Below are 15891 nucleotides of genomic sequence, written 5' to 3'. Positions count from 1 at the left end.
CTGCTCTCAGCCACTCCGACCCCAGCCTGTATCTCTGCATGGGGTTGCTGTGGCCAAAGTGCAGCACCCTGCACTTGGAGCTATTGAATGCCATCCCCCTGGACTCTGCCCATCTGTCCAGACGGTCAAGGTCCTGCTGCAGAGCCCTTCTGCCCTCCAACCCAGCCACATCTGCCCCCAGCTTGGTGTCATCTGCACACTTGTTTCAATCATTAAGGAGTGAGAGAGAGTGGTCTGGTTTATGAACAAGTCTTGGTGCATCCTTAGTGGTGAAGTCACTTACCACTACCTCTGCAAACCCCTGAATAATGCAGTATCTCCTCCAACGTAGGGCTTACCATCGACTGCTGCTACAGTTTTGGAGACACTCTGGAGCATTTTCCATAGTGTAGCAAAGAGAAGCAGCATATTTTATCACAGGAATGGCAGCGTTAAGCATATTTATCCGCTGGCTATGATGCTGTGATGTGCTTTCCTCTCTAACGGCTGCCCAGACATGCGTGCATCCCAGATTGGCACCCGTGTTTTCCATACTTTGCTGGTTAATTTACACAATATGTGAACATTCCCATGTAAACCAGAGGAGAGCACCAAGCCATTCCTGCCAACCCACTCTCCTGAATTCACTGCTCCCCTGTCTCGCACCACTCCTCTTTCCACGTAGTGCCAGCGCTCCAGGGATCCTCCAACCACCCTTGGGATCCCGCATCCTAGCTTGGCACTGCTAGGGAGAAGGAAGACCGAGAAGGGGGGAAGTGGGAGAGGACCCCAGGGCCAGCTCAGTGCGGGAGTCCCCCAGGAGAAGCAACATGAGGGGAGCAGGTTCTGCCAATGCTGCTGAAATGCATCTCCAACATGATCCCACCTGACACCTTCCTCCATTGCCTCGGTGAAGCGCTGCTGCCTCCATGATAAAGAGGATGCTGTGGAATTAGAAGGCTGATTGATATGAATATGTAACGACGCTGCTTTATTAATAGCAGCTGCATTATCAGTTTGCTCCCTCCTATTGGCAGGAGATCTGGGACAATATGTGGTTTGAAAACTAAAGAGCAATGCAACCCGCAAAGGCGGCAGCAACGGCAGCAAGATCATTTCATTCCTCTTGCTGGTGAGCTGGCCAGGCCGACACAAAGGCGGTGATCACTGACGCATCACCATCGCTCTCTCTGCCGGTCAGGAGAGCAGGCACTGGGAGGAATCCACGGTGTGGATGGTCCTGAGCACGCCACAAGGCCATCTGCAAAAGGATCTGCAGCCAAGGTCCCCAGCACAAGCAGGAGACAACCCCTCAAGCCAGGGAACACCACAGCCAGCTTTAACCTCTGCAAATTGAGGTCATTTGGTACCGAGCATCACACAAATCTCCCTGGCATGGGTCATAAACTCCCTCTGCCGCTCGCTCTCCTTACTGCCCCCATCACCACCCCGGAGGCTTAAATGAAAACAAGATTACAAAGGAGATTGGATTGGACATACTTCTGGTGTGCTATTTTAGCTGTAAATTATGCCAGCTTCATAAAACCCCAACTGCTGCTTCCCAAGATCCCTGCATAGATTGGCTTGCTAAGATCAGGTGACTGGACACTTGCTGTGGGCAAGCTGTGTCTAGAGAAACACTTTGGTGGGCTCTGAATGGCAGCAAGATGCTGGAGTGCTACACACGAGTCTATACATACACACATGGGCATGACAACACCCAACCACTCTCCATGCCTGTTAATTAGCTAAACAGTGACACACACACACACAAAGGTCTTCCAAGCCCCTACCTGCTGGGCTTCAGCAATCCTTTGGATCATCTGTTTCAGCTGCCTGTGCCAAGGCAGCTGATGCTCTTGGCTAATCCCAGGACAGAGTGGAGCATCAGGCAGCATAGTTCAAAGCAAGACTGGATGCTAGGTATGGGACTGTGCTCTGTCATGCCACACAGAGTAAGCATCAGCTAGCATGCGTGGGGCTTGCTGCTGTGGCGGCTGCAGGACGAGGCTGAGGAATGGAGTTCTGCAGGAGCAGTGCAAAACCAGCCTGAACTTTGCTACAGCAAACCTAGCAAGAGGTTTTGCAATTCCTCTCACGAGCATCACTGCACCTTGGCTGTGGTCCATGACCCTGGAGGACAGAGCAGCCAGGCTCCCAGCACCATAGTGCTGCTTTAAGGAGAGTCTAGTAGCACTGCCCAAAACTAAAAGGACAACAGCTTGGTGCACACTCAGCTCCAGCCCTCAGCCCCTCTTCTACACTGCTACCGACAGCTGCTCCCCTGAGCATTAGAGACTGTGCTCACACCAAAGGCTACAAAGGCATGCACAGTGCAGGCAGCTAGGACCTTGAGCAGTGCCACAGCTCCAGCTGCTGCAAGCACTCTGCCACCTCCATGGGACAAGAGCCACTCTGAACTCCGAGGCGGTGAAGTTCCCACAGCCCATGGGTGCCCTCTCCTACCTGCTGCTTGCTACTTGGAGGATGATGGCTCAAGAGTGGCAGCAGGCCTTGCCTTTTCCCAAGCAAACATGGCAGTATACAGTCTCCCCTCTCACACTCCTATGGTTCCAACCTGCTTGGAACTCAGCTTGGTGCCACCGTGCTCCTAGCATGCATTGGCTCACAGCTTTCACTGCCAGTCCAAGGAAGGGCACAAAGAAAAACTCCCACGCAGGATGGGTCCCAGCCTGTCTCATCCATCCTCCTCTCCAATCATCCTCTCCATGCAATGCTATGGTAGACTTTGTTTTGCACATCTATCCCAAGTTTCCTACACGAAGAATCTCTGACACATCAGTGACCATGCAATTAGTGGGCAGACATTTGCACACCTTGTCCTACAGGAGGATGCAGCATCCCACCTGCAAAAGAAGAGGCACTGCAAGCTGGCAGAGGTGTTTGCATTGCAGTGCTATGTCTTAGGAAGAAAGGGGCAGAAGCTCAAGAGTGGTCAGGGCAGCAAAGTAACACTGGGCAGATGTGAGAGGGTTCATAGCCAGAGATTGTGTGGGTGCCCTACTTTGCTCTCCAACAGGGAGCTGCACCTCCTTCATGTCCCCATCTGTGACAAGCCATCTCTACACATTACACTGTGCCTTTCACCACCAGGCCCTGGCACAGGGTTTGTCTGCATGTGTATGTATCTATTGACACAAAACCAGGCTTCCTAGGCAATCAATAATGCTATTTAAGAGATAAATCTCACTATTGACTGGCTGCTGAGGCCAGCTCCTGATTAATTTTAGAGAGAAAGAACAGCAAGGGAGCGAGGGAGTGTTCCCAATATCACTGGGCACCTGTGTGCTCAGGCTGTGCACATGGGAATGGTTTGGGTTGAGGATGGACTGGGACATCTGTCCCCAGGTTACAAATGGATGGGGCTGTGCAGGGACCATTTTCTAAGGCAGATGCAGCTCCACTGTCAAATACTTCTGTGACTTGAGAACAAAGGCTCAAGTCTCTTTAAACCCATCAGGGACCACGAGGTAAATCTAGGCAGAGATACACAGATTTTCACTCAGCTGAGGATCCATGCACCCTCAGAGAAGAAAAGGTCCATCTGTGAATCCTTATGAGCACTCACTGTGCTGTGCACAAATTAAAATAGGACATTGTGTTCCCTGAGTCCAGCTGTGGCTGTGCCAGGCTTGAGGCTCCTCTACCATCCTTCACCCAGGCTTGGTCTTTAGATCATCACTTGGAATATGTCGAAAGGATCTGTTGACTGGCAAGCCCTCAGAAGTGGCTCCTGCCTCTGACCTGGCTGCAGAAGTCTCTTCTATGGTGCATGTAGGGCCTCCCCCAACCTAGTGCTCCACTTTTGGGAAAGGACAACTCCCACCAAAACAGGTCAGATCAGGGGATAAGCAGAGCTCATGCTCTAGGTAAGCCAGTGGAAGGCTGTGAAGGAGTCACCCCACTCCTTCCTGTGGAGAAGTGCTGAACCCAACAGATAGTCCTGCCAGGGCCAACAGATTGTCCTGCCCAGAGAACATGTTCCTCCAGATCAGAGATTTCCAGCCCTCCAAGCAGCAAAGATCTGAATGCGCTCCCAGAAGAATAAGAAGGACTCTCTTTTAGGTAGGCTGGATCAATCAGCAAAAGATGAGTCCAGCAACCCAGGGGCATCTTCTAGCCCACGATGCCTGAGGCTACCACTTCCCCAAACTGCAGGTCTTGAGGATGGTGCCACATTTATTTCCTTCCATGTTCCCAAGCATTTCTCCCTGGCTGGTGTGGATCCATGACTCTATTTCCCAATCTGAAAACTCAAGCAACCTAACAGCACTGGTGCTGAGGATGGGTGCTGGATGGGATGGAGCATGACCAAACAAGCCCTGCCCTACCAGAGGGCAAAAGGCCCCATTCTATCAGGTCCTTCTCCTCCCACTGCAGGCTCTGAGACATCACCCTGTGATGCCACAGCTGAGCCATGGGAGGGGAAGGTGGCTTTGAAAAACATCTCAGCCTTGGAAGATTTGAATTGCCCTCTGCTGCATGGCAGGAAAGATGGAAGCCTGCTGCTCCAGGCCCCAAAGACAGTGGGGGGTTCATACAGTGGAAGAACTCAAGATGAACTGAGCCTTGACCCAGCCAGACTGAAGGATCCTCAAGGCAGCAGAAACATGGTGCCTGCAGGCTAGAAGTGTCCTGGCAAATGGCACTGAGCTCATGTGTACCAATCAGGAAAGAGGCTTGCTCCTGACTTCAATGGGAAAGGGGAAGGCACTGAGGCAGAGCTGAGGACTGAGCTGTTGCTCCTCAGTGCCAGGGAGCAGCCATCAAAAGAAATCATAAAAGCATCTTCCTGACACAGTAATAGGGCTGCAATTGGATGCAAAGTACCAGCTCTGAGACCAGGTGAGTCTCAAGAGTGCTGCTTCCTGCTTGCAGGTCAGCTCCCATGAGCTCAGGTGGTGATGCAAAGTGTGCAAGCAGTTGGTGCAGACAGCACCTTACCTTCTGACTGCTTTCCACTGGAGGACCTCTGTGCTAGAACGGTCTTTGTGCTTTAAGGCTTCAGCCCAAAGCTTCAACTAACTTACTTCAGGACCGAAATGAGCTCCAGAACTTGCTACAGGCACACCATTGCCCTCTGTAAGCATCAAGCCACCTTCCTGCCTCAGGAAGCCAGCGGGTGCCTGTCCACCTTACCTTACTGAGTGGCACCTCTTCCCTTCTCCAGCCTTGTCTCCAGCACATTTCTTGGCTCACAAAGAGCCAAGCCTGAGCCTTCCCCAGTGTGCTTCCCCTGACTGCCACTGCACATCCGTTCCACAGGCCCTTCCTCAGCAAGCGATCCCAACTCCCCTGCCCTGGGAAAGTCTCCCTGGCAGACAAGTTAGCTGCTGGCAGCCGTCAATATTTGCCTCTGGGATGGGGTGAGGGATTTCACACTGGGAAGCTGCAACAGCTGGGGCTGCTGTAGGGACAGCTCTCGGTGCTAGCAAGGCGAAGCCCTGGGAGAGGCTACCCATGCTGCGGCACCCATCCAGCAGCACCCCATGCCCCCTCCACAGGTGGGTTCTGCAGCAATTGCCCGCAACAATGCCGAAGCTGGAGCTTGGAAGCGGTGCTGCGGCACAACGGTGGCTGTTGCCATGCCAATCAAGCGGGCAGTCGGCACACTGAACCCAAAGAGCAGCCACGCCGCCGGAGACGGACCCACAGCGGGGTGCCCTGGGGACTGCTGTTGCCTCCAGGCTCCTGCAGCCGCATCACACAGCCCAAAGGAGCCCAGCTGGCTCCTGGGCGATGTCCTCACTAAGCACCGGGTGCTCCTTGGTGCACAGAGTCCCCAGAGCCTGCTCCCCACCTCACCTCAGCCCTGCACCATTGCACCCCAGCCTCAGCTGGCAGTTGTTTGCGGACAGCAGTGCTGTCTCTCTCGTTCCCGAGCAGCAGCAGCAGCAGCAGCAGCCACACTGGAAGGAGAGGCAGACGCATGTCAGCGAGGGCAAGTTCAGCATGGCGGGGGCTGAGCACGGCAGCAGGTCCTCGGCGAGCAGCTAGAGAGCGGCAGGCTGCAAGCGCAGCCACACACGCTGCTCAGAGGCACAGGGAGAGGGCACTGCCTGGGCAGGCGATGCGCAGGGGGCACGCTGGAGCAGTCCCTTCTTAAACAAGGAGACCGTAAGACGTTGGGTTTGTTTTTTTTGCTGCTCAGGTGTGACATAAACTCCTCGCTGCAGGATGACATGGATGCCAGCAGCTCTCAGGCAGGAATGAATTTGGAGGGCTGCTAAACAGAAGGAAGCACCCTGCCCGGGTCTCTGCCCGGAATGGAGGCAATACCAGCCCCATTCTGCTCTCAGCACCTGTCTTTGCTCAGAGACAGGCCACACGCTCAGCCTCCCCTGCGCCTGACCCACAACCTCCACTGCCCTCGAAGCAGTCTTGTGCCAGGCATGAGATTGCTTGTACATTCCCAGCCCGCCCTGCTGCAAACCAGCTTTTCCCTCCTCCAGCCTTCCCTTGGCAGGCATGGAGAAGCCGAGGCTCAGGAAGGCAATACGCAGCTCACAGTGGGTGTCATGAAAGGAGAGAAAGAAGCGAGTGTTTTCAAACTGCTCTCCCCCAAAAGCAAGCTACTCATACCAGTCCTGCTGCTGACAGGGAGGAAAACTCATCCCGTCCAAATTGCTCCAGGAGAGGGAAAAAAGCCCAAACGAGCCCCAAGCCAGAAACCCAAGTGCATTTGTCTCCGTTCTTTCAGCTCAGTCAGCCGCGATTCATGATGGCAACTGCTACAATAACGGACTAACCAAGAATGCTGCCACCCAGGAGCATGCCAAGGTGACCTGGGGGGCAGTGACAGAGCTCCCCACTTTCTCTCCAGTCTTGTCCTGCTCAGGGATCCCAGGAGGCAAAAGTCGTCTCCAGTGAGAGTGGTGCTCAGCAGCACTAATCCAATTCAGACCACGCAAGCCCCTCAAACCAGGTTCCACCTCCCGTGCATCGTGGCACGTACCTCCGGCAAACACACCGTCCGGGGGCACGGGGGCTGCGACAGGACAGCGGAACCGCCAGCAAGGGGACACCCTGGCTCCACCATGGGACCCGCCAAGGGCCACATGCGCGTCTCTAGCTGTCCCCCATGGGCCGGGCTCTTGCAGAAGGACGAGGCAGAGCCCTGCTCCAGCACCTCCACGCTACTACCGGCACCTGCCGGGCACCCGGAGCTCAGGGAGCCGGGCATCTCTCCTGTGGGAAACGTGCATCCACCCGGCACTGGGGCACTAAGGAGGAGAGGGCTGCCCTCCTGCCCCTCGCACTCACCCTGCTCAGCCGGCGGGTCCCTGGGGATGCCCGGGAACTCCCGCCAGCTCAGTGCCCCCGCTGGGGCGCAAGACCGACGAGTGTCCATGCCGCCGCGCCCCGCCGCAACCCAGCAAGCACCGCTGGCTCCCCGGGACAAGGGCTCACCTGGGTTCCGCCGCCGCTCCCTCCGTAGCCCCCCCGGCACTCAGGCGGGCGGCGCGGCGGGCGGCGCGGCGCGGCGGGCGGGCAGGGCAGGGCACCCGCAGCCCCCCGCCGCCGCCCCCATGGCCCGCCGCTGCCGCCACCGCCCTCAGCGCTCAGCTGGGGCCCGCCGCCTCCGATGCCTCCGCCCCGCAGCGCCCGCCCCCGCCATGCCTGGCCGGCTCAGCGCTCCCCGTCCCTCCCCGACCGGCGGCCGGCGGCGGGCGCTGTGCGCGGCTCTGCGGGACCCGGGCGGGCGGCGGCGGCGCAGGGCGGGGCGCGGGGCGGGCGGACCGGAGAAGAGGGGGGGTCTTTTGCGGGGGTCTGCAGGAAGCTGCGGGGTCCGCCTGCCTCCGCCGGGCCTGGGGAGCCGGTGGGCATAACTCCCTGCCCCCCACCCCCCTTCCTTTCCGGACGCGCCTGGACGGTCACCTTCGGTGGGTACCGGAGCACCGGGAATCCGTCGGCGATCACCGGGCATGCCCCTCGCCCGCCTCGTCACGCCTCCGCCAGCTCCATCCCTAGTCGAAGCATCTCTCCGCTCCCTTCTGTGGGTCTCCCCGTTCCGACCCTGCACCGCTGTAGGCAGCCCAGGCAGGCCTGCGAGCAGAGCGGCAGCAGCCCCTGCAGGGCTCCGCTCCCCGTGCCCTCCCCAACGGCCGGGCTGCCTTTGCTCTCGCTGCTGGGTGCCGCGCCAGCCTGCCCGGCCACCCGTCTGCAGCGGCCGGGGCTCTGCCGAGCACCAGCCCGTTCCGGGTCTGCCGCTATGCCTGCCCTGCCCCGCCTGCCAGCTCCTCTGCCTGTGGCACTTCTTCAGTGCCACTTGCCATGTTATCGTCTGGTCCCTCAAACCTCATGAGACCCTTCTGCAGTGCTCCATTAGCTCGGGTTTTTAAAACAACCATTACCTGTAGGCATTATGTGTAACGTGCAAACATCGACACCTTACTCTTCATCCTCTTTTCCAAACGCGTGGCATTGTCTGCTCGCCCATCCATAGGTAACTCCATGGTAACATCCCTCCCAGTCTGGGGAAGAAAAAAAAGTCACCAAAAGCTCTTAAGGAAACTATGTTATCAATCCACAAAAGCAGAGCTGTGTGCATTTCTTACAAACACGATGGCAAGCCAGAGCTGGGAGGGAGGTTACCATGGATTTGGGGAATTTAAGTACATTATTGGCTGAGTAACGTCTTGAAGAAAGAATGTTAATAGGTTTGCAAGCCATGAATCCCTCATTTGAAAATCTGACTGACTTCCATTATATAATTTTCCAAATCCCCCTCCCATTCCGTTCTATATGGGAGCTTCAAGAGGCTCATTTGCTCTGTGCAGAAGTTGGACTTGTCTGTACCTTGCTGGCTTTAAGCTTCTACAAAAATTGGAGTCACATTTCCTGCCTCCCCTTTGTGTGACATCAGTGTTCAACTCAGCACTGTGTTGGTAGCTCAGCAGCTCCATGCTGCTCTTCTTCCAGAGCCCTTAGGGAAATCCCGCCTGATCCTGGCAATCCCTCGCTCTTCATTTCATCAGGGGTTCCCAAAAACCTCTTCTGACATTTGTCTTGGAGAGAGTTCTTCAGATTTACCTGCCATAGAAAAGGGCAGAGGATGTGAATTTTCCAGCACCCTCCGTGGCAGATGCTGATGTAAATAAATTAATGTTGGTCTCGTGCAGTGCCCTGATCTCAGAGCTGTTTTTGCAGCCACAGAAACCCAACAAGACAGCAAGGAACTGACTATGTTCTTTTGAATGATATTAGTGTAGTCTTCATTACACAGAATCATAGAATCAACCAGGTTGGAAGAGACCTCCAAGATCATCCAGTCCAACCTAGCACCCAGCCCTGGCCAATCAACCAGACCATGGCACTAAGCACCCCAGACAGGCTTTGCTTGAACACCTCCAGGGATGGTGCCTCCACCACCTCCCTGGGCAGCCCATTCTAATGCCAATCACTCTCTCTGACAACAACTTCCTCCTAACATCCAGCCTAGACCTGCCCTGGCACAGCTCCAGGCTGTGTCCCCTTCTTCTGTTGTTGCTTGCCTGGGAGAAGAGACCAACCCCACCTGGCTACAACCTCCCCTTAGGTAGTTGTAGCCAGCAATGAGCTCTGCCCTGAGCCTCCTCTGCTGCAGGCTGCACACCCCCAGCTCCCTCAGCCTCTCCTCACAGGGCTGTGCTCCAGGCCACTCACCAGCTTCATTGCCCTTCTCTGGACACCTTCCAGCACCTCAACATCTCTCTTGAATTGAGGACATGTTTTTATGCTTTCAGTATGTCCCACCTTAAAACTTGTCTTGTCCTAGAGGTCTACATTCACCTCACCCAAATTTAAGTCCTCCTTGTTTGCCTTGGTTGAAGACAGTGTGCACTTCCTGCTTGCTGGCCTTCATCTTAGAGGAGGCTCAGGGGTGATCTTATTACTGTCTACAACTACCTGAAGGGACATTGTAGCCAGGTGGGGGGGGGCCTCTTCTCCCAAGCAACCAGCAATAGAACAAGGGGACACAGTCTCAAGTTGTGCCAGGGTAGGTCTAGGCTGGATATTAGGAAGAAGTTCTTCACAGAGAGAGTGATTGGCATTGGAATGGGCTGCCCAGGGAGGTGGTGGAGGCACCGTCCCTGGGGGTCTTCAAGAAAAGACTGGCTGAGGCACTTAGTGCCATGGTCTGGTTGACTGGCTAGGGCTGGGTGCTAGGTTGGACTGGATGATCTTGGAGATCTCTTCCAACCTGGTTGGTTCTATGATTCTATGATTCTATGATCTGTGCCCTTCACATGGCTGTTTTAAACCTGGTAGCAAAAAGAATTTTGGCCCTTTGCAGATACATCTACGAACAGAACACGAATACAAAATACATTTTGTAGAATGGAGGTTGTGGAGAAGACACAGCAAAGCTCAAATGGTTTTCTAGACTTTGGTATCCTGTGTTCCATGAAAAGCCCTGTGCCTCTCCCTGCCTGACACAAAGACATCCCTCACCAAACCTGAGCTGTTCCCTGCAGGGTGTTGAGATGTGTTTGTTTGCACCCATCTGCTTATATACACCTGTTGCTTTTTCCTTCTTTTAGTTGGGATGCTGGCATAAAGCTTGCTCAAAAGCAAGAGCTAAGTGCCTCAACAGCAACACTTGCTGCTCTTCCACCCTTCTGCTCTGTGCTGGATTGGCCCCTCATTAATTAGCTGCTTTATTGCCCTCTTCCCAGGGCCTCTCACTATCCACGACACCAAGATGAGATTGCTGAGGGCAATATTGGAGGACTCTCAGATGAGACTGCTGGGGCTTTTGGTAGTCAGAAAGAACACCAGAATGGAGAACAAAACGAACAACGTGCACCACAGAGCTCATGGAAAGCAGGAAGCAAACCTTAGGGGGAGTCTTGTTCTCCAAAGAAGCTGCACGCCAGCAGGCATGGCTACCCCAGCAGTGGAGGCTTGGGTAGAGGAAAATGACATCAGCACGGGGCCAGTGTGCACTGGTGTCAGTGATGCTGGTGGCACCAGCTGCAGCTGTAAGAACACCTGCCTTGGTGCACAACCCTCACTGCTGCAGGAGGGATCAGGTGAGGGCGGAAGGTGGGGAGCACAAGTGCCACACTCGTGTAGGGGGGACAGGTGAAGGAGGCATCAGTGCATATCTGGGTTTTCTCTCTTCTGGAAGCAAAGCAGAGCAGTCCCCTCCTACTCTGTCCCTCGCTCCAAGCCAGAGCGAGTAGGAGAAATCACGACTACCTGATGGCTGCTTGGCAGTTGTCAGGAAACACGCCTGGCAGTTGTCAAGCCAGATCCTTGTCGCCTGGTTAGAGCTGCGCTGTCATGACATGGCAGGACTCTGGCACTCCTTGGAGCCTCAACGCTACCTGCTCACAAGGATGAAGAGTCCTCAGACTTCAGATCAAGTAAGGAGCTTCTTCCCCAGGCAGAACCAAAGTCAGCCGGGCACAAGCCCTTTGGCGGGATCCGAGGACCAGCACGGGATACCAGCAGCACCGGGAGCTGCAGCAGGGAGGCAGCATCAGCTCCTGCCTCAGTGGCAATGTCAGAGTGTCGTTGGGGTGAGGGTTGAGAGTCCCTCCTGCTGGGTGTTGAAGGAAGGCTGTTGCCGAGTAAACATCCCATTAAGCCAAGAAAAGATGAAATGAGCTTGCAGAGCCCAGTGGGGCGGGAAGCAAACAGCTCTATCAGCACTCGGGAGTGAGCAGTTTACATAAGCAACAGGCTCACCAGCTGAGAGGAGAGCAAGAGCACAAGGGAGGAGAGCTAGGAACAGGGAGACCTCTTCTGAAGGGTTTGTCACCGGTGGGCAGGATGTGCTAACAGCTGCCATTGTTTCAGGGCACTATGGCAAAGCTCTTTGGCACGGGATGCCAAGGAGAGTGGCAAACCCCAAGCAGCCCAGAATATGCAACTTCAAAACCACAGCTGTGAAGAGGCTTTTCCCTTTTCCTTCGTTCTGCCAAGGGTCACCAGATGGCAGCAAGGACACAAGGCTTTCATAGAATTATGGAATCAACCAGGTTGGAAGAGACCTCCAAGATCATCCAGCCCAACCTAGCACCCAGCCCTATCCAGTCAACCAGACCATGGCACTAAGTGCCTCAGCCAGGCTTTGCTTGAACACCTCCAGGGACTGCAACTCCACCACCTCCCTGGGCAGCCCATTCCAATGCCAATCACTCTCTCTGGCAAGAACTCCCTCCTAACATCCAGCCTAGACCTACCCTGGCACAACTTGAGACTGTGTCCCCTTGTTCTATTGCTCTGCCTGGGAGAAGAGGCCAACCCCCACCTGGCTACAATGCCCCTTCAGGTAGTTGTAGACAGCAATGAGGTCACCCCTGAGCCTCCTCCTCTCCAGGCTGCACCCCCCCAGCTCCCTCAGCCTCTCCTCATAGGGTTTGTGTTCCAGGCCCCTCACCAGCTTTGTTGCCTTTCTCTGGACACCTTCCAGCACCTCAACACCTCTCTTGAACTGAGGTGCCCAGAACTGGACACAGCCCTCAAGGTGTGGCCTGAGCAGTGCTGAGTACAGGGGCAGAATAACCTCCCTTGTCCTGCTGGCCACACTGCACTGCCCAGCTGTCACAGCCACGGAACCTGGGACATGCCCAGAGTTAAGCTGAAAGGACTCTCAGAGCAGACACAAGCACCCTGCACAGAACCAGGACTCTCCAGGGTCACACAGTGGCTCCTGAAGAGTCCTAAGGACATCTGGTAGCAACATCTGCCCCATTCACAGGAGTGAGATGCCCAGCCCAGCTCTGGGCAGAAAGTCCAACATCAGCTGGGTCATAAGGACCACCAACCTCCAGGTCTTCAGTCCTTAGGAGAGAAACTTTCTTGAATCTTGTTCAAACTTCTTCTTCCCTAATAGGGTCATTGGTTAGCTCATCACTTTGCCAGGAACTTGATTATATCACCTGGCTCCTGCTGGTTTTGAAGGACTCTTTGTTAGTGCAGAAAGAGGAGCTTCAGTGATAAGGCTGTGGTTTAACAGCTGAGATGGCACTGGCTGCCCCAGCTAATTAAGTCTGTAGCTGTCTTTCCTGTAAGTGTTTTCCAACACCCCTGTGGCTGCCTTTGCAGAGAGCTGTACCCTCAGCTAGATCTCCACGCTGCTGGCTGTGTCCCACACTTTCCTACTGCATTGGTCACCTGTCATGGGGCCAAGAGGGGTCAAATCACTTCGGTGCCTGCTGAGGCTGAGGAGGCCACATGCAGCAGGGAGGTGCCATGGGGGTACTGCAATGGGGTATCAGAAGCCCCCTGGGGCACAAACAGGCTGAGCTTGCCTGGGGATGCTTAGGCTGGGTACCAGGGTACCTATTTATAGTGCCCATTAATTGCTGCCACTTGCCAGCCACCAGGCTTCTGCAGCAGGGGCAGGCTCTCCCCTCCAGGGATGGGGAGATGATGTAGTTACCTTCTAGCCAGGGTAAATCAGGGATACAGAGAGGATTTGGGCTTCTTACACCTAATACTGCTGGATTCATCCAACATACCCAAAACCAGGACACCTCCTTGGAAACCTCTGGGTGCTGAGCAGTGCCAGTGAGGGAGGTGGGGGGTGAAAGAGAGACAATTCAGTCTATTTATTGAAGTACCTAAATTAGGAGGTGGGAGTCTAATTTTAGGCACCTGGCATTGCCCTTCAGAGTGACGAATTAAGCACTTCAGGTGCTTGGTTGTGCATTGCTTCTTTCCTAATGTTGTGGGAGAGTGCCTTTGTCTCTGGGCCTGGGGCAGCACCCCACTGAGATCAGCCCTCACTGCTAGGCTGGCCCATTGCAGAGCCACTGGTGCTGCTAAGACATGCTCCAGGGACCTCATAAAACCTAGACAGTGACTTTATGGCTGTCTTGAGACTGAGCCCAGCTGTGACTCAGCAGCAGAGGAAGCTGAAGGCTATAACCACCGGGTGCTGGCAGCAGCGTCCCTCCAGCAAGCAGCTCGCTGGGGCTGGAGACGCCTTCAGCTGAGCTACATCACCATGCCTGAAGCAAAGCCAGGTGTGCTTCATTAATGCTAATGAATTAAGCCTCCCAGCATCCAGTGAGGAGAGGAAAGCTGCGTTGCTTTCCTCTTGCACCCAGCATGAAGCTGAGGTACTGAGGTCAGGAGTGGAGACAGTGGAAGCAGAGACCTCCACTACCTCCTGCATCCCAGCTGGGGGCAGCTGCAGCTCTGGCTCTGTGTCACATGTGGCAGGACAGACCTTTCCTGTGTTTTACCTTGCTTCATGATCCCTGGGAAGCAGATTTACTGCCCATAACCCAGACATGCCAGACCTTCGCTGTTGGAGGGGACCTTCAACCTACCCTGTCCCACAGGAGGACTCCAGGGGCAACCATGCCTACCCTAGGCAGCATGAGCTGCTGGAAGCCATCTCTGGCTCGGCAGAAAGGTTAATGGAGAGCAAAGTGCCATGCTGGCAAATTGCTCTTTGCCAATTGCCCCTTGGAGGACGCCTTCTCTGCAGCTCTGCCAGCTTGCTGCTCTCCTTCAAGACTTCCCAATCATCATAATAGAATGAAAACTTATTTACTGCCCTCATCCTGGCTCTCTAAAGTGGCCACAGGCACACAGCAGACCTCTTTCTTCTGTACTAATGAGAGTGCCTTAGTGGCTTTTCTGCCACAGCACAAATCAACCCCCAAATTGAACGCAGGTGCTGAGGGAAGGCTGTAAGTAGTGGCCAGGGCAGAGATGGGGAAGGGGAAAGCAGGAGTGGCCATGGGTCTGGCAAAGGTGCAGCAAGCTAGTCAGGGTGGCCACAGGCTTCAGCTGCTGCTGGGGAATGATGGCACATTCATCTGTGCTTCAAATGGTCTGAGGCTGAGGGAGCTGGGATTGGTTAGCCTGGAGAAGAGGAGGCTCAGGGCAGACCTTATTGCTGTCTGCAACTACCTGAGGGGTGGTTGTGGCCAGGAGGAGGTTGCTCTCTTCTCTCAGGTGGCCAGCACCAGAACAAGAGGACACAGCCTCAAGCTGCACCAGGGGAAATTTAGGCTGGAGGTGAGGAGAAAGTTCTTCCCTGAGAGAGTCATTGGACACTGGAATGGGCTGCCCGGGGAGGTGGTGGAGTCGCCGTCCCTGGAGCTGTTCAAGGCAGGACTGGACGTGGCACTTGGTGCCATGGTCTGGCCTTGAGCTCTGTGGTAAAGGGTTGGACTTGATGATCTGTGAGGTCTCTTCCAACCTTGGTGATACTGTGATACTGTGATCTCATGGGGGTTATAAGTCCTGCTTTAACCTGCCTGTCCAAGAAAAGTAACCCATTTACAACACCATCTCTCTAGGGTTGGTGTCTAAAGTACCACCAATCCACAACCTGAGGAAGTGTGGTGGTGAAATCAACCAGGATTCAGCCAGGCTTTGGCTCTCATGCAGCACGGAAGGGCACAGGAGCCAGCATGGTCCAGCTCCCCATGTGGGCAGCATCACTGAAACCCTGGCAACCAAACTCTCCCCAAGTGAAAGCAGAGGCTGCCTGTGGCCTTCCTTATTTTAATCTGCATTGCAATGAATTAAACATGTTTTAATATCTAAAAAAAAATGAAGGATCAGGGATCAGAAGTAATAAATCCTCCCCACTTGTTTCTGGTATTAAGCTGCTGTGTACCCAGGGCAAGTGTGATAATTAGAGTCCTGTGGTGATTCATTTGGAGGAAGGAACTGAAGGCATCCAGATATTGGTGTCAAGGGTTAGGGCTGGGTCAGCCATTAAATGAGTGACAGACACTCTCTATTAAGTGCTCTTCCTTCCCAAAGGGGAAAGGAAAGGGAATGAGGGACTTAGGAACTGGAAAACTAAAAGTACTTTAATGAAAATAATAATGATAAAATGGAAGTTGTACAAAGAGATACAAACCCAATACTGAACCCAGCTCCCCTGAAGGCAAGCAGTCACCATGACCACTGATGCTGTGGCAGAAGTCC

General features: G+C 54.6%; 1 protein-coding gene across 1 annotated transcript in view; it reads right to left on the bottom strand.

Moving 5' to 3' along the window:
- FRMPD3 (FERM and PDZ domain containing 3) overlaps positions 1–7433 on the bottom strand; it is a 70211-nt gene extending 62778 nt beyond the window's left edge. Inside the window, exon 1 of the mRNA XM_064159630.1 lies at positions 7411–7433. The gene's annotated coding sequence lies outside the window, so the exon portion shown is untranslated. The remainder of the gene's footprint in view (positions 1–7410) is intronic.
- Between the last annotated feature and the right edge of the window lie 8458 nt (positions 7434–15891).

The sequence above is a fragment of the Pogoniulus pusillus genome, chromosome 19 (genome assembly GCF_015220805.1).
Source record: "Pogoniulus pusillus isolate bPogPus1 chromosome 19, bPogPus1.pri, whole genome shotgun sequence".
NCBI classification, from domain to species: Eukaryota; Metazoa; Chordata; class Aves; order Piciformes; family Lybiidae; genus Pogoniulus; species Pogoniulus pusillus.
The sequence above is the reverse complement of the archived record's forward strand: the minus strand, read 5'-3'. Positions and strand labels throughout refer to the sequence as shown.